This window comes from Octopus sinensis, linkage group LG28 (genome assembly GCF_006345805.1).
Source record: "Octopus sinensis linkage group LG28, ASM634580v1, whole genome shotgun sequence".
Classification (NCBI taxonomy): Eukaryota; Metazoa; Mollusca; class Cephalopoda; order Octopoda; family Octopodidae; genus Octopus; species Octopus sinensis.
Window position 1 is genome coordinate 17948464 of NC_043024.1, and position 25935 is coordinate 17974398.

A 25935-nucleotide genomic window follows, 5' to 3' on the forward strand; every position below is an offset into this window, starting at 1 on the left:
TCTAAAACAGACAACAGAAGCGAAAAGGGGGGAGGGAAGGGGGAAGGAGGAGACAAAGCAAAACTTCTAGAAGCTCCATTCCTACACACACACACACACACACCCTCATAACACCCTCGCTTCCTAAAAATAAACAAAACCAAGCAAAGTTCCCAGTTATCATCGGTTGACTGGTGCTTCTTGTCTGTTTAATAGGGGCTGGGACAGTAACAAAACAACAACAACATCGATTACTATTAAAGCAACACTGATCAAGCTTCTATGTGGTCTCTTTATCAGCTAAAAATAGCAGCCAGACTTGGTAGATCCCAACCATCATCTGAAAAGGAAAACATTGAACAAGGTGTTTTCAGGCCACAGTTCATCACAATTATCATCATTTAAAGTCCACTTTTCACTGAGTCAGATGGAGTATATTGCGGCAGATTTTCTCTGGCCTGATGCCCTTCCTGTTGGGAATCTTTACCTGTTTCCCCATGCCGGGACTTATTCTTGCAGAATATTGGAAATGAATGACACTGCATGTATGACAGTGACACTCGTTTACAATTGATCGCTTGAGGTGGATGGAAGTCATGGAAGATGGAGATCCAGCAAGACATGGGATGAAGTACTGAAGGCTGATCTCAGAACACTGAACCTTATAAAGGACTTGACAGAGGACCGAGATATGTGGAGCATCTCTGTACTTAAGAAGACCCTAAAACTAAGGTGTCACATAAAAAGCACTGGTATGGGTGATGGTGTCACATAAAAACACTGGTGCTGGTGCCACATAAAATGCATTCACTACATGCTGTGGAGATGTTGGCGCTAGGAAAGACATCCAGCTATATAGATCATATCAAAGCAGACTATGTACTTGATGTGGTACCTGGCCTAGCCTGTTCCTGTTAAACCATCCAACCCATGCCAGCATGGAAAACAGATGTTAAATATTGACAATGATGATGATGAGGATGATGATGCAATGTCAAGACAGAGAGATACATACATAGACACACATACATTATGACTGCCCCCTCTAGGCGCCTGATATTAGATATGCTGCCAGAGGTTCGATAATGGACGTAAACACTGTATCTGCAGTTTCTGAATGCAATACAGAACACCATCGCAAAATATATGGAAAATAGGGTCGGTGCCAGAATATCCCCCTGTTTCACTCCATTTTGTATTGAAATGGGCTCCGATATTTTCCCTCTAACATTCACCTTACCATTCATGTCTTCATAAAAAGACCTAACCAAAGCAAGGAACTTTTCAGGACACCCAAGTTTCTGGAGGACTTTCCACAATGCTTTTTCTATTGAGGGTATCAAAGGCTTTTGTCAGATTGACAAAAACCTGATACAAATCCAGACCCCGTTCCACACACTTCTCCTGAAGCTGTCTAGCTGAAAAGATCATATCAGCAGTGCCATGTCCCACACGAAAGCCAGATTGACTTTCTGGAAGAACACAATCTGCAATGTATTTCAGCAGATGATCCAGAAGTACCCTGCATAAAACCTTTCCTACTGCAGACAGCAATGATACTCCCCTATAATTACCACAATCATTCCTGTTGCCCTTTCTCTTATACAGGACCGCCATTACTGTATCTCTCCAGTTCTCAGGTACAGATTCACTAGTCCATATCTTACCAAACAAAGAGTGAAGTTTCTGCAGAAGTTTCTCACCACCATGCTGTAACAACTCCGCATGTATGCCATCCATACCTGGAGACTTCCCATTATTCAACCTTGAGACAGCCATTGCAACTTCTTCCAACTTTGGTGGTTCTGCGAGTGCTGCCTTCACAGGCAATCCAGGAATGAGATTGAGAACATCCTCACTAACTACAGACTGCTGATTCAAAAGTTCATCAAAGTGTTCTTGCCACCTTTGCAGAATTCCTTGTGAATCACAAAGAAGTTCTTTACCATCCCTGCTTCGAAGTGGTGTCATCAGGGAAGATGTCAGTCCATAAACTTCTCGCAAGAGACCATATAACAGCTTTGTGTTATTGGAATCTGATGCCGCCTGTATCTCATCAGCCTTCTTACTCCACCACGTATCCCTCATCTGAGAGAGCCTTTGCCTCACATGGGATTTTACGTCCTTGAGTTCCCTATGCAACACTTCCCTTTCCTGTGGCTTTGCTGACAAATAGCGTGACAAAGTATGTCTTTTATCAGCCAATAAATCATCTACATGTTCATCATTTTCTTTGAACCAATCTTGATGCTTTCTTTGTATCAATCCCAGAACTTTCTTGCCTATATCATAAACTGACTTTTTAAGGGTCGGCCAATCCTCCCCAATATCTGCAGCATTCATTTCCTCTCGTAAAGTTCTCTTCACACTATTATACCTAAGACGATCAACATTCAGTCTTTTAGGCAGGGTAATCCCTGCAGCTCAGATTTTATGTTTTGTGACTAATTTCACTTTTCCACGTACTAGGCGGTAGTCAGTCCAACACTCAGCTCCACGAAGAACAAAAACACACTGCACATCCTGTCTGTCACACACCCTAACTAGGATGTAATCCAGAATATGCCATTCTTTAGATGTAGGGTGCATCCATGTAGTCTTAAACTTATTCTTTTGTTGAAACATGGTATTGGTAACACACAGACGCAGCTCCTCACACATCTGCAGCAAAAGCATGCCATTACTATTACACTTCCCCACCCCATGCTTTCCAATTACAGTCCATGTGTTAAGATCTCTACCCACTCTAGCATTAAAGTCACCCAGTACGATGACTTTGTCTGCCCGAGGGATATTTCTTATAATACCCTTCAAAGCATGGTAGAAAGAAATTTTTTCGTCATCAGTATACACAGAAGTTGGAGCATACACACTCACCAAGGTCATATAATTTCCTTTAGCCAAAGGAATTCTCATGGACATAAGACGCTCGTTAATTCTGATTGGGAATTCTTCCAACTTGTCCACAAGAGTAGTCTTAACAGCGAATGCCACTCCAGCTTCTCCTCTAAACTCTTCATTCCTCCCTTTCCAAAAGAATGTATATTTTCCACAAGATTCTGTAAAATGACCATCTCCAGGTAATCTCATCTCAGATAAAGCAACGATGTCAAGATCATAGCGTTGAGCTCCTTCGCAACAAGTGCAGTCCTTCTTTCAGGACATTCAGAGGACTTGCAGTCAAGCAGTGTCCGTACATTCCAACAGCCAATATTCACTATTTTCTTTGGTTCTATCACAGTAGCATGATGACGGCCGGGTTCAGACTGTGATGCCCTGGAGCCCCTGCTGGGCCAGACTCTTTCAGCTGATGTGGTTCCAGAGTCCTTACTGCCATTTATTTTTATACTGTTTTGGTACATCATTGATTTTTTGCTTTTTAAGGCTGCAGCCAGCCACTCAGTTGAGACTCACAGTGCCATCAACAATCATGAATTAGTTAATCAATTTAATCAATCAATCAATGTTGTTATCATGCAATGCCTGTGCAAGAAGATTTTTTTAAAGTGAAGAAAGGCTGTGCACTCAGTCAATCCCACTCACTAAGCAACAGCAGCCATAATCTGAAAAGAAGAACAAGTCAACATCATCGGTGACCACTGAGCCGCAGGTTTTATGTTGGAGTTATCCCAGTTACCTGAGTTACCTTCTCCTAGAAGGATGCCCTGACAAAGGCTAGGAGTCCTTCACTCCCAGTGGTTTAACTGCACGATCGGGTATTCAGTCCGATTATTTCTATGTCCCCGTGCATGATACAGCCTTAAGCCTTAAAAAAATACACATTTATTGGATGGCCGTTGACTCTCAAGAGTTCCTCCACCCTTTAACGGGTTTTGTTTTTCATCCTGCAGGGTGTCTAATAAACACCCTCCTCACCAATTTATGTTCCTAGCATTAGCTTAATGATAACTAGTTATTTTACTAAATTCTTTGTTATATTTAAAGTAATTGAAAGAAACACAGAGCATCTCAAAATAAATACACTAACGAAAGGGTTAAGGGGATTTTGTAGCCTGTGTAAAACTTTTGAAATTTGGGGGCTGAAATGATTCAATCTTATTTCTTTATTGCCCACAGGGGGCTAAACGCAGAGGGGACAAACAAGGACAGACAAACGGATTAAGTCAATTACATTGATCCCAGTGTGTAACTTGGGCAGAATTTGAACTCAAAACATAGTGGCAGACGAAATACGGCTAAGCGTTTCACCTGGCGTGCTAACGTTTCTCCCAGCCTGCCACCTGAAACCATCTTGGAGCTGAAGCCAATAAATGATAGAACAAACCACACAAGAATAATTAAATTCCTTGTTTTATTTATTCCACGAGTTGTCACTATTATCATCCCACCACAGACATCAACATAATTCCACTGCAATAAAGTTTTAAAAAATACACATTTGTCAAAATTTAATGAAATTTATATTTAATGGACGTTAAACGAACTTCTTTTCTTGAGGAAATATTCTTCAGTTATTGTTTACGATAAACGTTGCTTTGAGACTCTAATTATACCTCCCCTATCGCTCTCATTTATGAATGCTGGCTTTATTAGTATTACAACAGAAATGTAATTTTTACTTTTTAAATGTTGAAATTTATGAAAAAAATGTCCAAGTTCCGTCATCATTGTCCAACAAAGACAGATACTTCTAAAACTTGACATTAAATCATCAAGATATTAATTATAATCTGATATAATAATAATAAAAAATAAATAAATCTCTTAGGTCATTGCCTTTTTATTGCTACCACCACCATCACTATGATAACAATAAAACACTACAATTTTCAGTTTATGGTTATATGTACAGGATGGTCATATATTAGTCTATGATTATTCGCTAGCTATCCACGTGCCACCAATAATGATGGCTAATTGTAGTATTTTATATATAAATAAGGTACATAATAATCGCAGATACAAACATTCACATACTTCCAGTGGTGGACTGGGTCTAAAAATATTGGTTGCCAGGAGACTAAGGGTGCCCACCCACAACTACAAGAGGGCCTACCTGCAATTACAATGCTATAATTTTTTTTTTTTTTTGTTAAAAGTATTCTTTTCAACTGTTTACAAACACAGCCAGACTGAAATAATTAAGGTGTTCTTCCAGGAGTGAATAAAAAATTCTCAAACTTGAGGGGATGAGCCCCTTAAATACTAACATGGGCCCCCATATATGGCTTCTAATGGTGCAAATTAGATCGTAAACATCTATATTATTGGCAAGGCGGCAAGCTGGCTGAATCGTTAGCATACCAGGCCAAATGTTTAGCAGCATTTCATCTGTCTTTATGTTCTGAATTCAAATTACACTGCGGTCAAATTTGGTTTTTATCCTTTTTCCAGGGGTTGATAAACTGGAGTTGATGTAAGTGGCGCATCCCCACCCCCACAAATTACTGCCCTTGCGGCAAAATTTACTCTTTACTCTTTTACTTGTTTCAGTCATTTGACTGCAGCCATGCTGGAGCACCGCCTTTAATCGAGCAAATCGACCCCGGGACTTATTCTTTGTAAGCCCAGTACTTATTCTATCGGTCTCTTTTGCCGAACTGCTAAGTGACGAGGACGTAAACACACCAGCATCGGTTGTCAAGCAATGCTAGGGGACAAACACAGACACACAAACATGTACACACACACTTATATATATATACATATATACGACAGGCTTCTTTCAGTTTCCGTCTACCAAATCCACTCACAAGGCATTGGTCGGCCCGGGGCTATAGAAGAAGACACTTGCCCAAGATGTCACGCAATGGGACTGAACCCGGAACCATGTGGTTGGTTAGCAAGCTACTTACCACACAGCCACTCCTGTGCCTATTTGAAACCATTATTATTATTATTATTATTATTATTATTATTATTATTATTATTATTATTATTATTATTATCATTATTATTATCATTATTATTAAAGGTGGTGAGCTGGCAGAATTGTTAGTATGTTGGGCAAAATGCTTAGAAGCATCTTTATGTTCTGAGTTCAAATGCTGCCGAGGTCAACTTTGCCTTTCATCCTTTTCAGGGATCAATAAATTAAGTACCAATGAAACATTGGGGTAATCGCCTTATTTCAGGCCTTGTGCCTATAGTAGAAAGGATTATTATTATTATTATTATTATTATTATTATTATTTAGCTGAACATGATGTAATATTGATAAAGTTCTAGTCTATATATATATATATATATATATATATATTTACATACATACATACGCAAACACATATAGAGAGATCTATTGATAGTTTTATGCATGCATCTGTCTACATATTTACACATATATACATTCATATATATATATATATATATAATATATATATATATATATATATATATATATGTAATAACGCTCATTGCTGTAACATCCAATTTTCCATATTTGTATGTCTGTATATAAAATATGCATATGTGTGTGTATGCATGTATATATATACATACATACATACATACATACATATGTATATATATATGCACACACATATATCTCCATCTATCTATAAAGTTACTTGTTGTCATCTCTTGTCTTTTTTCCTTTATTGATTAATATGTATATTATGTATGGGTGTAGACACCCGATGTGTGTGTGTGTTTGTATAGATTGTGAAGAGACACTGTGTGTGTGTGTGTGAGTGCGCGTGTGCACATGTGTGTAAGGGGGAAGGCAGGTATTTGTGCCAAAATACTAACAAAATCAATGCCAAAAAAAATAGACCCAAACCAAAGAACTTTAAATAATAACAAAACTTTAAAAAGTTCCGTGAAAAACAATAAATACATCATAACAAATCTGTGATTTTCCCCCAAACTTCATAATGCACACCCCACCCTTCTGCCATGAACAAAACACAGCCAAAACAAAACACAAAATGATTTTTCTTTTTAAGTTTTTGGTATTAAGACGACAGATGATGAATGAGGCAGCCAAGCTATAAATTCTGGTTCAATCTTTGGCCAGTCCCTGTTATTACAGCTATGAAAAATGACTTCTTCTACAGCTGTTGAAGTTAATGATTCTACGTTGGCAGCACCGCTGTCTTTGAGAATCTGATAACAGAAGATTTTTCGATCAAGATGCACGATAACTTCTCTACCTCAAAATATTGTTGTGTTTCCTTTCAACTTCCAATTCTTTAAAAAAAAATCCTAATTTTGATTTTGTACATTTTTGCACCATATTGTTTTCTCCCTGAAACCAAATTATTTTTTTAGTTTTCTTTGTAGAAAAATGTTTCTACTTTTGCTGTAATTATTTGCATCAGACAAAACAGTTAGAAGCATTTCTTTCAGGCATTTTACATTCTGAGTTCAGATAGGGCTGAGGTCATCTTTGCTTGCCACCCTTTCATAAGGTACCAGTCATATACTGGGGTCAATGTAATCAATTAACCACACGCTAAAACTGCTGACTTTGTGCCAAGTTTTGATACAATTATTACAGAGTGTGACAGGTATTTGAAGGTATCATTTTTTTTGTTTCAGTCATTAGACTGTGGCCATGCTGGAGCACCACCTTGAAGAACCTTTAGTCAAATGAGTCAACCCCAGTACTTATGTCTTTTTAAAGCCTGGTACTTACTCTATTTGTTTCTTTTGCTGAACTGCTATGTTACAGGGATGTAAACACACCAACACCGATTGTCAAGCAGTGGTAGTGGAGACAAACACAGATACAAAGGCATACACACACACACACACACTTTGCTTGGCTCAAGGTTATAGTGGAAGACATTTGCCCAAGGTGCCATGCAGTGGGACTGAACCTGGTACCATGTAGTTGGGAAGCAAATTTCTTACTATTCAGTCACGCCTGGTAATTTAATGAAACAATTCTAATTTAGCAAAGAACAAATGTGCACATATTTCTGAATAAGATAGCTTCTCTGAATTTATCTTCAATTTCAATGACTGCTTCAATATAGGACCAGAATCATTGACATGACTCTACTAAATGGTCCTTCTTCGTTCATGATTGCCACTTGAACAATGGCAGCCTTCACTGAAACTATGATATTGTGAGGATGTTGGCTAGTCTCTCTTGCAACAGGACTCTAAGCATAATAGTCCATGGGATTTAACCCTTTAGCATTTAAACTGGCCAAATCTGGCCAAAATATTTTGTTTTATGTTGAAGCTGGTCAGATCTGGTCTCTTGCACCAACCCTACATTATCATTCTGAAAATTAAGAATTACCTCATCAAAGTTAAAAAATAATGTATAATTTTATCTGTGGACTTTTTTTATTCTGGTGGACCCCCAATAGCCATTCGGTGTATAAACCTTTAGCACTTAAACCAGCCATATCTAACCAAAATATTCTACCTGTTTTATGTTCATACCAGCCAGATCTGGCCTCTTACACCTACCCTATGATGTCATTCTAAAAATATACAATCAGATCATCAGAATATCAAAACTATGAGATAATGCATCATTAATTCAAAACAAAATGAATAAACAAGCATTATATTTGACCAAGTAATTTGAATGCTTAAGGGTTAAAAACTTGTTTCATAGAAAATTCTTCCAAAATTCCTATTTTGTTTTTCATCCATTAATTTGTGTTGGTTAAACTATGTAAAATACTAGAGAAAAGAACCTAATTGTTCCTTGCAATACATACATACATCTAAAGCAAAATTATTTCAGGGGCCCTTAAAATACTGCTGTAGGTCCCCAATTTACTATTTTGCTTGCGTGGACCCTCTTTGATTACTATTTTATTCTGGTGGACCCCTCATAGCCATTCGGTATTTAAAAACTAGTTTTTTAGAAACTTATTTCAAAATCCCTATTTTGTTTTTCACACATGAACTTGTGTTGGTAGAATCATGTCAAATGTTAGAGAAAGAAATCTCGCTGTTTCTTGCAATACATAACCAATACAACCATCTAAACCAAAATTTTTCAGGGGCCCTTGAAATACTATTGTAGATTCCCAAATAAGCTATTTTATTGTATGGATCCCCTTCAAAAATCTTATATGGATCCTCAGGAGCCATATGAACCCTGCCTAGAACCACCGATTTAGTTGTACTCAAGAAGGATTAATGAAATTACATAAACAAGAGCTTTCCAGATTTTTCTCTAAATTTTTTACATATGAAATACATAACAATTTCATACGTTCCATACAAAGCGTGCCAATAATTTCTTTCAGCATCTTATGTGAAATGCACCAATAACTTCTTACTTCATCTTCAAAGCACCAAGTCAAAAATACTGAGAACCACTGATGTAATACTTTATGCTTTCACCATCTCTCTTCCACTCATTCTATTTTTCTCCTCTTTTCTCGTTCACTCTTTCCATCTCCTTTTTGTCCCTCCTTATTTATCTCAGACTACTCTCTCTCTCTCTCTGTCTTTCTCTCTCTCTCCATCTCCTCCTCCTCCTCTCTTCCCCTATCATTTTTGGCACTTAACTCACACCATTTGTCTCTCTCACCCTCTTCCCTCTGTTTTCTGTCTCTCCTACCCTCTTCTCTCTCTTTTCTCTCTCTCCTGCCCCCTTCTCTCTCTTTTCTGCCTCTCCCGCTCTCTTCCCTCCCTTTTTTGTCTCTCCAACCCTCTTCTCTCTCTTTTCTGTCTCTCCTGCCCTTTTCTCCTCCTCTCTCTCTTTTCTGTTTCTCCTGCCCTTTTCTCCTCCTCTCTCTCTTTTCTCCTCCACTCTCTTTTTTTTCCTCTGCTGTCTTTTCTCCTCTCTCTCTTTTCTCCTCTTCTCTCTCTTTTCTCCCCTCTCTCTCTTTTATATCTGCTCTTTCTCTTTTCTGGTCCTCTCTCTTTTCTCCTTTCTCCTCCTCCCTCTATTTTCTCCTCCTCCCCCTCTTTACTCCGCTCTTTCACTAAACTTATCCTCTTCTGTCTCTCTTTCTCCGTCCTTCCCCTCTTTTCTAACACACACACACACATATACACCATTCCATACATCAGTCAACACACAGCTGCCAAAACTGATTCCGATCAAATACTAAAAGACAAATGAAGTCACTATTTTTGACAGGAAAACCCGCAAGAATTCCTGTCGAGAGACCACCTGTTTCTTTCTCAACACAACTTGGTTCCATGTTCTACCAGACAAAAGAATATGGTAACATCACCACATTGAACACTCACTGAAACAACCATCTCTAGTGAGAATTAAGGGGATAACACAATGGGTCAGGGAGCTCTTAGAGTGCAGGCATATATTTACCCTGTATTGAAATTTAAGACCCAAATGCTTCCCAGCCACATGATTCCGAGTTCAGAGGTTCTATCCCACTGTATATCAAGCGTCTTCTTCTGTAGTTCCCAGACCAACCACAGCCTTGTAAATCGATCTGGTAGACAGAAACTGAAAGAGACCTCTGTGTGTGTGTGTGTGAGTGCGTAAGAGAGTGCGTGTGTGTGTGTGTGTACTCCCATAATACTTGAAACTGGTGCTGGTTTGTTTATGTCCCTGAAACTTAGTGGTTTGGCATAAGAGACTGATAGAATAAATACCAGACTTTAAAAATGCAAGGTGCATTCCAGAAGTTTGAAGAAGTACAAAATTCAAATCTCCTTCAAAGTAGTTCAGTTCTGTATTTAAGAGATGAGGAATTATATACATTATTTACATTATTTACATTTGACAAATATTTGTCTTCATTTTGTTTGTTGTTAATACAACATTGCGGCTGATATACCCTCCAGCCTTCATCACTTCCATTCCAGGCAGGGACCTGAATAATAATGATGATGATAATAATAATAATAATAATAATAATAATAATAATGATAATAATAATAATAATAATTATAACATCGAAAAGTACCTTAGGAATGAGAACCCAGGTTCAAAATTTCCTCAAGACTACTGATGAAAGCTGGAGGGTATATCAGTCGAAACATTGTGTTAACAGCAAACAAGATGAGAACAAATATCCATCAAATGTAAATAATGTAAATAATCCTTGAAAGTAGGGTCCTCTGACTTCAGCGCATTTGTTGTGGCACTCCAGCCACTTTATGAAGGTTCTGTGGAAGTCCTCCAAAGGGAAGACATTCAGGACTCTTGTCACAGACTCTTTCATCTCAATAGCTTCAAAATGACTGCTCCTGAGTTTCTCCTTCAGTTTAAGTGAGAGACAAGTTTTAGGAAGGGAGAGAGAGACAGGGTTTAGGAAGGGAGAGAGAGAGACAAGGTTTAGGAAGGGAGAGAGAGAGAGACAAGGTTTAGGAAAGGTGAGAAACAAACTTAGGAAGGGTGAGGGACAGTCTTAGGAAAGGTGAGAGACAGTTTTATGAAGGGTGAGAGATAGTTTCGATGCCCATTTCTTTCGAATAGTTAGTTACCAGGATGGAATTGTGGATTGGTGCATTTTTCTGGTGGAGGTGCTCTGGCCCTTTGCAATGAAATCTCTTCCTGAACTCTCCCAAAAACTTTCACAAAGTACTCTTTGTTGACAGTCTGATCAGACAGAATGCAATGGGTGTAGATGATGCTGTTACTGTTCTAAAAGGGGATCATCATGACATTTCCTGTGGACTTACTTTGGCCCCTTGAGCCAGCAAAAACATGCTTAGCTCACACAAATTTATCCATAAGCAGTCTGCAGCATTTTCTTTTCTTTTTTTTTATTCAAGCAAATCGACTCCAGGACTTATTCTTTGTAAGCCTAGTACTTATTCTATCGGTCTCTTTTGCTGAACCTCAAAATTATAGGGATGTAAACACACCGACATCAGTTGTCAAGCGATGGTGGGTGGGGGACAAATACAGACACACAAACACACACACACATATATATATGTATATATATATACATACACACGATGAGCTTCTTTCAGTTTCCACTTACCAATCTACTCACAAGGCATTAGTCGGCCCGAGGCTATAGTAAAAGACACTTGCCCAAGGTGCCACGCAGTGGGACTGAACCTGGAACTATGTGGTTGGTAAGCAAGCTGCTTACCACACAGCTATTCCTGCACATAAGTTTGTGTAACATTTTTATCAAGTTTAACACAAAGCTTTATTTAATAGTAAGCTTCCATGTTGTCTTCATGTCCTGGCTGTCTTCAGCAAACTAGTCAACTATGGTAAGTAGTGTTTTGTAGGGTGTTACATCTGAGTCCTTCTCACTAGAATAATAAAAGTTGGCAGGTCAGCTTATTAGATGTATATTAATGACTAGCCTAAGGTGACCCACTCTATGCAAGGGTAAGAGTATAGTTGTTACTTTCTGTTGCTTCTTTTCTGTTTTTTATCACCACATTCTATTTTTTTTACTACCCACAAGGGGCTAAACACAGAGGGGACAAACAAGGACAGACAAATGGATTAAGTCGATTATATCGACTCCAGTGCGTAACTGGTACTTAATTTATCGACCCCGAAAGGATGAAAGGCAAAGTCAACCTCTTTTACATAGTACTGCCTGACTGGCCCCGGTGCCGGTGGCAGGTAAAAAGCACCCACTACACTCTGGGAGTGGTTGGCGTTAGGAAGGGCATCCAGCCATAGAAACACTGCCAGATCAAGATTGGAGCCTGGTGCAGCCATCTGGTTTGCCATTCCTCAGTCAAAATCGTCCAACCCATGCTAGCATGGAAAGCGGACGTTAAACGATAATGATGATGATGATGATTCTCCCTCTTTGTTTCTCTCTCACTTTCCCACTCTCTTACTCTTCCTTTCTCTCGGACTTTCCCTCGCTTTCTCTTACTCTTTATCTTTCTCTATCTATCTATCTCCCATTTATAAACAACAAAAGATCTTGTGTAAGTTGAGAAGCAAAATATTTTGAAAGATCAATCATAAATATCAGGCAGTGACAATAGAAAGGTCTGCTTCAAGGCAGACAGCAAAACACTAACATTTAAAAGGGACAGACGAACTTGCAAGTTGAATAAAAATAGAATCCGAGGATAGTAGAGTCACCATGGCTGGCATTTGTTAACGACAGACAGCAACGTAGTGGCAGTTTAACGGCTGGCGTAAAATTTTGAACTTGATGTAAAAGAAAATTCCTAAACACCAAGTTTTGAAGTGATCCTTTCTCACGACAGTAGACTCACCATGGCAAGCATTCAAAACTTCTTCATGATGGACAGCAACACACTGAAGATTTAAAGGCTGGTGCAAATTTTTTAGCTTGATGTAACAGAGAATCCCTAAACACCCGCTCCTGTAAATTTTAATCCCCTTCCAGCCCCAGTTAATATAACCGGGTCTACTCGGGTCACATTTAATAAGATGAGGAATTTTGTCCTAGAGGTCACGCCTTTCACTTGAGAGAAAAAATAGTTGCCATGCAAACTCGCCAGCAGTTTTAACATAGGTGTGCATATTTTCAGCTCAACCGACCACATAATGCACACATTATATATATATACATATATTTATATATGTACATATATACGCATTATATATACAAATGTATATAAAACTCAACTTGTGTGTCTGTGTGTTTAACTTCCCGGCACATCTCCTCCTAGCCAACAAATCATAGAACCACCAAAATTGGATCACTTAAAGTTTAGGCGAATGAAAATTGAACTGCGCTATTTCTGTTCCGAAATTCATCTCGCAAGTGCAAAAATCGATAATGTGTTTGTTTAGGCCTTATCCCATGCATTGAATAGTGAACTTTACTCAGTCAGCTGTTTGACGTGAACAGTGTTCACCATGCGTGCAAGTATGCGTAAATTGCATGAAAAATAAAAAATTAAGATATAAAAACGAATCGCCGTAAACATTGTAGAAATTTGGCAAAGAAATGAATTTTTGGGATGTAGCCTGGAGGGTTTTTTCATATTAATCGTTTGGACTTTGTGAACAGATACCAATTGTTTTCATAACATTTTTAACACTTTGAATTAAATATGACCATTTTGCATTGAGTCTGCAGTTTGAATCACTTTAACCAAATTTTAGCAGGCCGGATTTTTGATCATCACGATACGTTGCCAGCGACTCCCTGAAACTCTCCCCTGAAATCCCCATTGAGAAATCTATATATATAAAACTCAACTTGTGTGTCTGTGTGTGTGTCTGTGTGTTTAACTTTTGGATCTACCAAGTTTCATTATTAAAGATGGAAAGTAGTGTGTAGCAAATCTATATATATAAAGCTGAAGTTGTCAGTGTATGGCAGGTTTGGTAGCCTTCAACTAACACTATCTCCTTCGAGACCCTGCAGCGCAAGTTGATCAAAATTGAGAGTATGATAGAAGAAGGCTTGATCTTCATTCTGTAGAAGATAAAATTCAAATCGGACCATGTTAACACCAAAAATTATTTACATCAAAGAGGTGCTTTTTTTCTATGAAAATCCCTATTTTTTATGATTTTTGACTGCTGTGTCACCATTTTTTGGTGTATTTCAACTGGAAAAATGTTCACTTGAAGAGAATAACAAGTTGCATAATGTAAAATTTTTACTTTTCAAAAATTCCAATTCTAAAGGGTCGAAACAAACCCAAGCAACACCTGGTGATACTGCTAGTATATAAATACAGATATATACACTTTGTATATATATATACATTATATATGCATATTTATATATAGAATACACACACACACACACACATATAAATATCTGATTCATAATATTAGTTCTCATGATTGTGTGGTGCTGGTGGCATAGAGAGAGAGAGAGAGTGAAAGAGAACAAGAGAGAGAGAGAGAGGGGGATGTGGAAGAAAGAGTGAAAGCGGCGGGGTAAAGATAGTAGACGTTGTCAAACGACGTTATAGAGAGAAAGTGAAAGGAAGGAGGAAAGAGAGAGACACGGAGGAAGACAGACACAAAAGAATGAGAGAAGACTTGTCAAAGTGTGCGTTTTTTGCCCTAGTAACCACACCTTTTAAGATAGGGATTTCTAACCTAGCCCACTGACATCCTCACCTCATTTTACATGTCCCTGTAAATTTTGGAGTCAATCTGACAGGATCTAGTGGTTTTTAACCCGTTCCAATGCCAAAGCGAGACAAACAAATTTTTCGCATTTCAGATTTATAGATATTGATATACTAAAATTACAATAACCTAAAAAGTCTCAAAACTTCTAGAATGCATTACTGGAGTCAATTCCTTTGACTAAAATCATTCAAAGTGGTGCTCCAGCATGGCTGCAGACCAGTGACTGCAACAAGTAAAAGGTAAATATTTTCCCATGTTGAAATTTGGAATTGGTCTCTGTTAAAATTCTTTAAAAAAACACCCGTTTGGAATAGGGGTGGGACAACTTTAGCCTTATTAGCAAATCAGTAATTTAATTAAGCATTACTTTCGACATTCCATCAGGGTATTTCAAATCATTATAATTATCTCATTAATTAATGTATATTTATATCATTTTAATTAGTGTTGATTAATGTAACCACACACATACCCTATAAATTTATATAACTAGAGATTCATTACTTTTCTCAATATACTTGCAAACCTAACAGTTTCTTTAGTAGAAGCAATTTGTCCCTTGTATTCCTGCACCCTTGTCCCATGTTGCCAAAACTCCCTCAAATCAAACAAACAACTGGGGTCAATGTAATTGACTTACCTCACCAACTAAAACTGCTGGTCTTGTACTAAAACTTGAAACTGTTATTATTATTATTATTATCATTATTATTATTATTATTATTATTATTATTATTATTATTATTATTATTTTACGGAAGCCAGTCGAGGCGGCGCTGGCATCGGCCACAATTCGGATAGTGCTTTTTATGTACCTGGACTGGTGGCACGTAAAAAGCACCATCCGAATCGTGGCCAAAGCCAGTGCCGCCTCGACTGGCTTCCGTGCTGGTGGCACGTAAAATGCACCAATCCGACCGTGGCCGTTGCCAGCCTCACTGGGCACCTGTGCAGGTGGCACGTAAAAAGCACCCACTACACTCACGGAGTGGTTGGGGTTAGGAATGGCATCCAGCTGTAGAAACATTGCCAGAAAAGACTGGAGCCTGGTGCAGCCTTCTGGCTTCTCAGATCCCCGGTCGAACCGTCCAACCCATGCTAGCATGGAGAACGGACGTTAAATGATGATGATGATTAGTGGGAGAGCAGTCAATGCCATCAAAATGACACTGGGGTAAAATATATGAAGCCCAGTATGCCCATCATGACTACCCATCTGATAAGGGTACACTATGCACATGCATCACAACCATATGTGCATGACATGGTGATCTCATATCAAAATAAACAGCACATGGCTTTGCAGGTGAAACCCAGTTAGAATTTTCTTCAGGTCGAGTAGTCCTTCCCACTCAAAAGGTCCCTGCATAAGGGTCATTAGAGTTAGGGTTAGGGTTGAACAAAATACCCATGTTTCCAGAGGTGAATTATTCAAACCACAAAGAATCCTTCTCAACACATGGCTATGATGCTCCTCCACTACTTCTACTTGTGATCAGAGATGCACATATCGTCAGCCACTAAGGGACATGCTCAACTGAGTAAGGTCAAACAACTGACAAGCAAATCTGTGGTATTGAGCAGAATAGTTGCTGTAGTCCATTTTTTATACCCAGACAAAACAATGTACATGATAACACTTCCAATCAGTTAAGATCAGAAGTCATGAAAACTACTGCCTGGTACTACATCAGGGCATTATTATTATTTTTATTATTATTATTATTATTATTATTATTATTATTATTAAGGTGGCAAGCTGGCAGAGTCGTTAGCATGCTGCCAAAATGCTTAGCGGTATTTTGCCCATTGCTATATTCTGAGTTCAAATTCTGCTGAGGTCAACTTTGCCTTTCATCCTTTCGAGGTCAATGAATTAAGGACCAGTGAAGCACTGGGGTCGATATAATTGTCTAGTCCCTTCTCCAAAAATTTCAGGCCCTCTGCCTTTACTAGAAAGGATTATTAGTATTATTGTTGTTATTTACTTTTAACCTGCAAGTTTGTTACAGTCACTTGCCGAGACACACCCAGCATCCTGGGGCGAGTGAAGGATAAGAGATGTTACAGTATGACTGAAAACTTGAAGAAGGGAAGTGGCAGGGGCAACAACACAGACATTTAAACTATGAGGGTCTTTCTAAGGATGTTAGCAGTACTTGTCTGCACAGTTTTTTTAATTTCTCTGAGACATGGTTCTCCTGAGATCTTATCTAGATGTTTCTCACATCCCTTTTTTATCATACCTAGGGCATCTACAATAACAGGAACCGTTCACGTTTTAAGATGTCACATTTTTGTATTTCAATTTCTAATTCCTTATATTTAGTTAATTTGTCAGATTCCTTTACAGATATATTTTTATCAGCGGGAACACTTACATCTTAATAATTATGTCTAGTTGATTAGCCTTGATTAGCCATCTTTAATAATTATGTCCAGTTGATTAGCCTTGATAGTTCTGTCAGTGTTGACTTGGAAAATCCCAGAGAATAGTGACAGTTTTACTTTCAACAACTGGCCAGTAGGCAGGAGTGACAATTTTATAGTGTTTACATATTTTCCAATATAAATACTGTCTTACCTATTATTATTATTATTATTATTATTATTATTATACTCTTTCTCTTTTACTTGTTTCAGTCATTTGACTGCAGCCATGCTGGAGCACCACCTTTTGTTGAGCAAATCACCTCCAGGAATTATTCTTTGGAAGCCTAGTACTTATTGTATCGGTCTCTTTTGCAGAACCGCTAAGTTACAGGGACGTAAACACACCAGCATCGGTTGTCAAGCGATGTTGAGGTGACAAACACAGACACACAAACACACATGCATATATATATATATATATATATATATATATATATATACACATATATACGATGGGCTTCTTTCTGTTTGTGTCTACCAAATCCACTCACAAGGCTTTGGTCAGCCCAAGGCTATAGTAGAAGACACATACCCAAGGTGCTACGCAGTGGGACTGAACCCGGAACCATGTGGCTGGTAAGCAAGCTACTTACCACACAGCCACTCCTGCACCTATGTGGTCATTATTATTATTATTATTTATGCAGCCAACTGGCAGAATCATTAGCACACTAGACAAAATGCTTGGTGTCTTTCATCCATTTTTACATTCTGAGTTCAAACGCTGCTGGGGTCGAATTTGCCTTTTATCTTTCCGGGGCCAATAAAATGAGTACCAGTTGAACCCTTGAGTTGGTGTAACTGACTTAGCTCCCCCACCCACCCCAAAAAATTGCTGGCCCTGTGCCAACAGTTAAAAACAGTATTTTTACTATTATTAAAGTGGTGAGTTGGCAAGGTCAGTAGCATGCTGGGCAAAATGCTTAGCGGCATTTCATCTGTCTTTGTGTTCTGAGCTCAAATTGTGCCAAAGTAGACTTTGCATTTCATTCATTTATTTTGTCTATAAATTAAGTGCCAGTTGGGCATCGGGGTCAATATAATTGACTTACTCCTTCTCCTGAACTTACTGGCCTTGTGCCAAAATTGAAAACCATTATTATTATCATTATTATTATTACAATTTTAATTTTGACAGCCCATTTACAAACTGTTCGCAAAATGTAACAAATGTTTTCACAGTTTTTTTTATTTATCACAGTTTGTGAAAACAAAAAGAAAACTTGGCAAGATTACTCGGACAGGCAGAAGACAGGCAAATATTATGGTGGCGGTGGTGGCAGAGACAGTAGTGTTGTTGGTTTGTGGTCAAGGTGGTGTTGATGATGATGATGATGACGGTAATGATGATGATGAGGATGATGATAATGATGATGGTTATGATGATATGATGATGATGATGGTAGAGAGGATGAAGAAATAGTGTTGGTGATGACGATGTCGGTGATGAAGAATTAATGATGATGTGGAGGCAGAGGATGGGGGTGGCAATGTTGAGGACAGTGATGATTACAACAACAATGAGGAGGAAGATGATGAAGATAATGATGACAACGTCAAGGAGATGATTATATTGATATAAGATATATATATCTCTCTCTCCTTCTCTTGCTCTCTCTTTCTCTTTCCCCCCTCTTTTCTCTCACCCCAATAGAATAGGAATGGAATATAATTCAATTTTCTGCTTTCTAAACCCTTCTTTTACGAGGAGCTCTCTCTCTCTCTCTCTCTCTCTCTCTCTCTCTATCACTCATGCACACATACACACAAGCAAACATACATGCATACACTAAATAAGAAGAAAAGAATTTTACATATATAGATTACATACGTATATATATATATATTATCATTATTATTATTATTTTTTAGAAAGTGAGCTGACAGAATTGTTAGCATGCTCGGCATTTTGTCCATCTGTATGTTCTGAGTTCAAATGCCACACAGGGTCAACTTTGTTTTTCATCCTTTCGGAATCGATAAATTAAATACCAGTTGTATATTGGGGATTGGTGCCAAAATCGGAAATCATTATTATTATTATCATTATTATTATTATTATTATTATTATTATTAGTAAGGTGGTGAACTGGCAGAATCATTAGCATGCCAGGCAAAATGTATATATGTATGCAAGCGTGGCTATGTGGTAAAAAGCTTGATTCCCAACTATGTTTCCAGGTTCAATCCCACTGTGTAGTACCTTGGGCAAGTGTCGTCTACTATAGCCTCAGCCTGATCAAAGTCTTGTGAGTGGATTTGGTAGATGGAAACTGAAAGCAGCTTGTCGGAAACTGAAAGAAGCTCCAGCATTGCCACAGTGAAATGACTGAAACAAATTAAAAGAAATATATATATAGTGAAAAAGTTTGATGAAAACGTTTTTGTCCATGTGTTGAATTGTAGCAAAAAATATAAAAAGAAAGAAAATGTACAGAAATATTATGTAGGGCAAAACATATCTGCAAAATAAAATATTTACATAGTTGACCGGTTTCAGTTGTGCTAATCATCACTAAGAAGTTAGAGATCATGTTATACTTTCATGCTATTGTCCATCCGACCATTTTTTTATGCCCACAATTTCTGGGACAGTCATGGGGGGACAGAGTTCTCAGGCACATCCTCCATAGATTCTTATTGGAAGCAACTGTCATTAAATTCTTCAGCTGGATTCCCAAACATGACCAAGTGAGGTTATGGATATTATCAAACCAGCCCATTCTTAGTCTACCCAGGGATTGGCTTGCCTTGACAAATCCATCTTGTGATATTTTTTTTTTTCTCATAGCATTCTAATCACTTGTCCAAAACATCAGAGCTGTGACCCCTCAATTTGGAGAAGCAGCTCAACCTGGAGAGACTCCTTGATCTCTAAGTTTTGCACCTTGTTGAGTAGGGGTCTCTGAAAGGGGTCTCAGGAAGTAGCATCCCTACCTTCCTGAGTTAGTTTTCCACCACATTTCTTAAAAATCATGGTAGAGGCCTTGGTCTCGGGACCACTCATGTCTAGAAACTGAGGTTGGGGGTCAGCAAGGACATGCTCTCTGTAGAAAATCCAGCTCCAAAAATGCCTCTTGATAGCAAAGGAGAATGTTCTCCAGCCAGCCCAAAGGTTGGGGTGGTCTGCACCTGCCTCCCTCAGTTGTTATGGCATTGAGGTAGATCCGGCCACCCCTATTAAAGGGGACAAAACCTGGATTTAAAACACTGGATGATGGTGATGATGATGATGATGATGAGTAACATTACTCCAGAGATCTTTTGGTGGAACCCCATTTTGGCCATGTGTATTTGCAAGTGTGCTTTCTTGGTCATTACCCAACATTTATCCCCATATAAACCAAATTGTAGAATGTGAGTTTGGCCTTCTTTTATTAACCTCTCCTCTTTCGAGGATTCTTTATCTTCTACTTGTTCCCGTTGTTAGACTGTGGTCATGCTGAGGCACCTCCTTGCAGTATGTTTAGGTGAATGAATTGACCGCAGCTTGGTACTTATTCTATAAAATCTCTTTTTTTACAGGGACATAAACAAACCAGCACTGATTGTTAAATGGTGATGGGAACAGTCACAGACACGCAAGCTGTATTCAATTTCCATTCACCAGATCCACTCACAAGGCTTTGGTTGACCCAAGGCTATAGTAGAAGACACTTGCCCAAGGTAACATGCAGTGGGACTGAACCAGAACCATGTAGTTTGGAAGCAAGCTTCTTACAATACAGCCATACCTGCACCTATATATATATATATTCTTTTATACTTTTACTTGTTTCAGTCATTTGACTGCAGCCATGCTAGAGCACCGCCTTCAGTTGAGTAAATTGATCCCAGGACTTATTCTTTGTAAACCTAATACTTATTCTATCGATCACTTTTGACGAACCGCTAAGTTATGGGAACGTAAACACACCAGCATCGGTTATCAAGCATCAATGTTAGGAGGACACACAAACATACATGTATATATATACATTATATATATATATATATGATGGGCTTCTTTCAGTTTCCATCAACCAAATCCACTCACAAGGCTTTGGTTGGTCCAAGGCTATAGTAGAAAACACTTGCTCAATGTACCACTCAGTAAGACTGAACCCAGTAGCATGTGGTTGGAAAGCAAATTCCTTACCACAGAGCCATGCATGAATATTTTATTTTTACAAAGTGAAGGTTGAGAGTTACTTTGAAGTTTTAGCTTAAAAACTGAAACTTCGAAGTCACTGTTAAAAGGTTTCCTTCTAAAAATATTCAATGGTCTTCTAAAAAGTATTGAGCAGTCCTTCGATTTGATGTTTGACTGTTTTTCTGTATAATCAGAGAGAAAAACAGACATTAATGTGTGTGTAGGCGAAAGGGTTAATATATACACGTGTCCATTTATTTGATTTCGAACCAGTTAGATTTATTATCTCGTTTACACTGACTACTGATTATTTCTTTCTAATTATAGTTATTCAATAACTTGTTTATTTTTTCTTCAATATTTTAACTGGTTCACTCCATTGTGTCTCTAATTTAATTTACTCGTCTTCCATCCTTGTTATCTGCATTTATATTGATTTAATATCAATATTATATACCTAAGAAATATTAACCAATACCGATACCAAAATGAGAGCCAGAATACAGAAAGCTGCTGATCGTGTTTGATGCTTTTTTAAAAATTTTATTTCATCTTATTTTATCTTTTTTCTTTTGACATGATTCTTTTTGTCTATTTTTACTATTTCTTTACCCATTTTCACCGTTAATGATGCTATGGGCCCAGACTTGTATTTCTTGTTAATTAAAACATGCCGTTTGACTTCTAAAATTCTTATTCATATCATGGGCAAAACTACAACCCATGAGGTTTTCCAAATGGCATGCCTAATGAAAAAATATTTTGAGCTTGTTTTTTTTTTTGTGGCCCACGTGATGATAAACCACATCTTGTGAGGCCTGTATGAACCATAGCTTCACAGTTGCACCAAACCCAGCTTTTTACATATGTTGCTGAGACCCCCTTCGGTCATGATTGACCTTGGGATTGCACCTAGAAAGTTACTCTCCTGGGCACAAGTCCGGACAAGGTTGTTTATGGAAGACCAGCAGTTGCCTATGCATACTGGCCTCCCCTCTCCACGCCACCATTGTCATTCAAGGGAAAGGCAAAGGCCGATACAGCTTGGCACCTGTGACATCGCAACTCATTTCTACAGCTGAGTGAACTGGAGCAATGTGAAATAAAGTGTCTTGCTCAAGAACACAACACACAGCCCAGTCCAGAATTCAAACTCACAACTTCACGATCGTAAGCTCAATGCTCTAACCACTGAGCCATGCGCCTCCACATTATGCACTTTTCAAATAATGGTAATATAAAAGACCATGCCAAAACTGACCTTGCCTGTGCTGATGCCATGTAAAAAGAACTCAGCCCAGTATATGGAGTGGTTCGTGTTAGGAAGGGCATCCAGCTGTAAAAACCCTGCCAAAACAAACACAGAAGCTTGGTGCTAGCTCCTGCCTAGCCAGTACCTGTCAAACCATCCCACCCATGCCAGCATGGAAGGCTGGGTTGGTTTGGATGGGTTGGCTAAATGACGATGATATAAGTAATTCTTCTTAATTGCCTTATATGGCCCATTTCTCGAAAGCGCTTACCCATGCCTAGTTTATAAGAAGACAGTGAGATGGCAGAGTTGTTAGTGCACAAGACAACATGTTTAGTAGCAGTTCTTCCAGATTTGCAGTCAAGTTCAATTGCTGCCAAGGTAAACTTCTCCTTTCATCATTTCAAGGGTCTACAGTTGCATACTGGGGTTGATATAATCAACAGATTTCTTCCTCCTAATGTTGCTGCCCTTGTGTCAAAAATTAGGAGGAATTACCTATGTTATATCAGCAGCAGCAGCATTAAATCCATGCTGGCATGGGTTAGACAGTTTGACAAGAGCTGGCCAGGCAGAAGCCTGCACCAGGCAGTTAGCTGGCAGAAACATTAGCATGCCGGGTGAAATGCTTAGCGGTATTTTGTTTGCCGCTACGTTCTGAGTTCAAATTCCGCTATGGTTGACTTTGCCTTTCATCCTTTCGGAGTTGATTAAACAAGTACTAGTTATGCACTGGGGTCGATATAATCGATATAATCCGTTTGTCTGTCCTTGTTTGTCCCCTCTGTGCGTAGCCCTTTGTGGGCAGTAAAAAAATAAGAAGCCTGCACCACACTTCTGTGTCTGTTTTGGCATGGCTTTTACAGCTGGATTCCCTTCCTGATGCAAAACGCCCAGCAGGGTGGACAGAGAGTTTTTTACATGGCACAAGCACTGACAAGGTCAGTTTTATCATAGCTTTTAAATCTGGATTACCTTCCTAACGCCAACCACCGAGCAGAGTGGACAGAGAGCTTTTTACGATGCACAAGCACTGGTGAGGTCAGTTTTGGCATGGTCTTTTATATTACCATTATGCAGAAATCTGGGTTGGTGCATCTGTGAAGCTGCAGTTTTTTCCACCAATCACGTAAGAGAAGCCGCTACTCTCAGCTTTGACTCAATACTTCCTGTTACTGTTTCTGTTTTTTAATTGTTTCTCTTTAAAAACACATTATTTTCTATCTATTACTTGTTTCAGTTATTGGACTACAACCATGCTGGAGCACTGCTTTGAAGTGTCAAGCAAATCAACTCCAGTATTTATTGTCTAAGTTTGGTATTTTATTGATTTCATTGCCGAACTGCTAAGTTACAGGGATACAAACAAACCAAAACAGGTTATCAAACAAAAAAACACACACATACACATGCATAATACATACATACATACATACGTACACACACATACACATGCATGTGTGTATGTGTGTGTACGTATGTATGTATGTATGTATGTATATATATATATCTATATATATATATATATATATATATATATATATATATATATATATATAATATATATATATATATATATATATATATATATATATACTACGAATGGATGAGGAGAGATGTGTGAAATGCCACTCCCAAACAGTTGAAGGAATTCGGGGTAGAGGTAGACCCAGGAAGACATGGGATGAGGTGGTCAAGCAAGACCTTCGAACATTGGGCCTCACAGAGGCAATGACGAAAGACCAAGATCTCTGGAGATATGCTGTGACTGCGAAGACTCGACAAATTACGTGAGTTCATGGCTGTTTCCTGCACCAGCTTCACATAGCAGTCCCAGCCCATCCAAAGTACCTTGGATTGCAGGATGGCCTGCTGTGCTTACCTTGGATCTTAGGGCGACCTGCTGTGCTTGAAGAGACCTATTGAGTCAAGTACATCAACATCAAAATATAAATCAAATGGAAATTGTAGTTGTGACACCTGTGCCAGTGGCACGTAAAAAGCACCATCTGAATGTGGCCAATGCCAGCGCCACTTTGACTGGCTTCCATGCTGGTGGCACGTAAAAAGTACCAACCAATCGTGGCTGTGGCAGCCTGCCCTGGCACCTGTGCAGGTGGCACGTAAAAAAGCACCCACTACACTCACGGAGTAGTTGGCGTTAGAAAGGGCATTCAGCTGTAGAAACACTGCCAGATCAGACTGGAGCCTGGTGCAGCCACCTGGCTTCCCAGATCCTGGTCGAACCATCCAACCCATGCTAGCATGGAAAACAGACGTTAAACGATGATGATGATATATATATATATTCAAGGTATTGATGAAGCTATAAGGCATTATTCAGACACTCGACTATGAGTCCACTGCATCTTATAGCAGAAACAACCTGTGAGCTAATGAACTTCATAAGATAATCGTTTATTACGTTATCTTCTCATTTTCTTTTACATATGTTTGTGTGTGTGTATAACAGGCTTCCACACAGTCTCTCTGTCTACCAAATTCAGTTACACGGCAATTGTCACCACAACACTGTACTTGCCCAAGGTGGTATGCAGTGAGACTGAACCCAAAGCTATGTGATTGCCAAGTGAGCTTCTTAACCATGTAGCCATACCTACCCATAGTTGACATTTAGTGGAAATCTCTTTTTATCATCATCTGGGGACACAGCTATTTTGACTGGCTATATTTGGTTGATAACATTAAGCAAATGAAGATTTTAGGAGCCTCTAGAGTTTCATAACAGTAACTAGTTGATAACATTATCTATGATTAAAAGTGGTTTCCACTGTGTGTGTAGGTATGTGTGTGTAATTAATACATTGGAATAATTAAGGTGGTGACCTAACAGGATCATAAGAACACTGTGCAAAATGCTTAGCGGTTTTTTTGTCCGTCTTCACATTTTGAGATCAAATCCAGCCAAGGTCAATTTTGCCTTCTATCCTTTCAGGGTCAATAAAATGAGTACCAGTGAGACACTGGGGTTGATGAAATCAACTTAGACAGCCTTCTCTGAAAATTGCTGGCCTTGTGCCAAAATTCGACACCAGTGTTTTGAAATAAATGCTTACTTGCTATAGAATATATGCTCTGAATTTAAGAGTTAAATTCCAATAATTATGTATTTTTATAAATTAATTACCTAATTAAATGGATAACAATGTTTGAATTTCAACCATGGTAACAGTTACAGAGCTTACAATGAAATTCTTTTATTCTTTT

The 25935-nt window shown here is 38.6% G+C and overlaps 1 protein-coding gene across 2 annotated transcripts in view; it reads left to right on the forward strand.

The window, feature by feature from the left end:
- The window catches only part of LOC115225739 (synaptotagmin-7), a 562082-nt gene that overhangs the window by 258378 nt on the left and 277769 nt on the right, over positions 1 to 25935 (forward strand). The window lies entirely within an intron of this gene.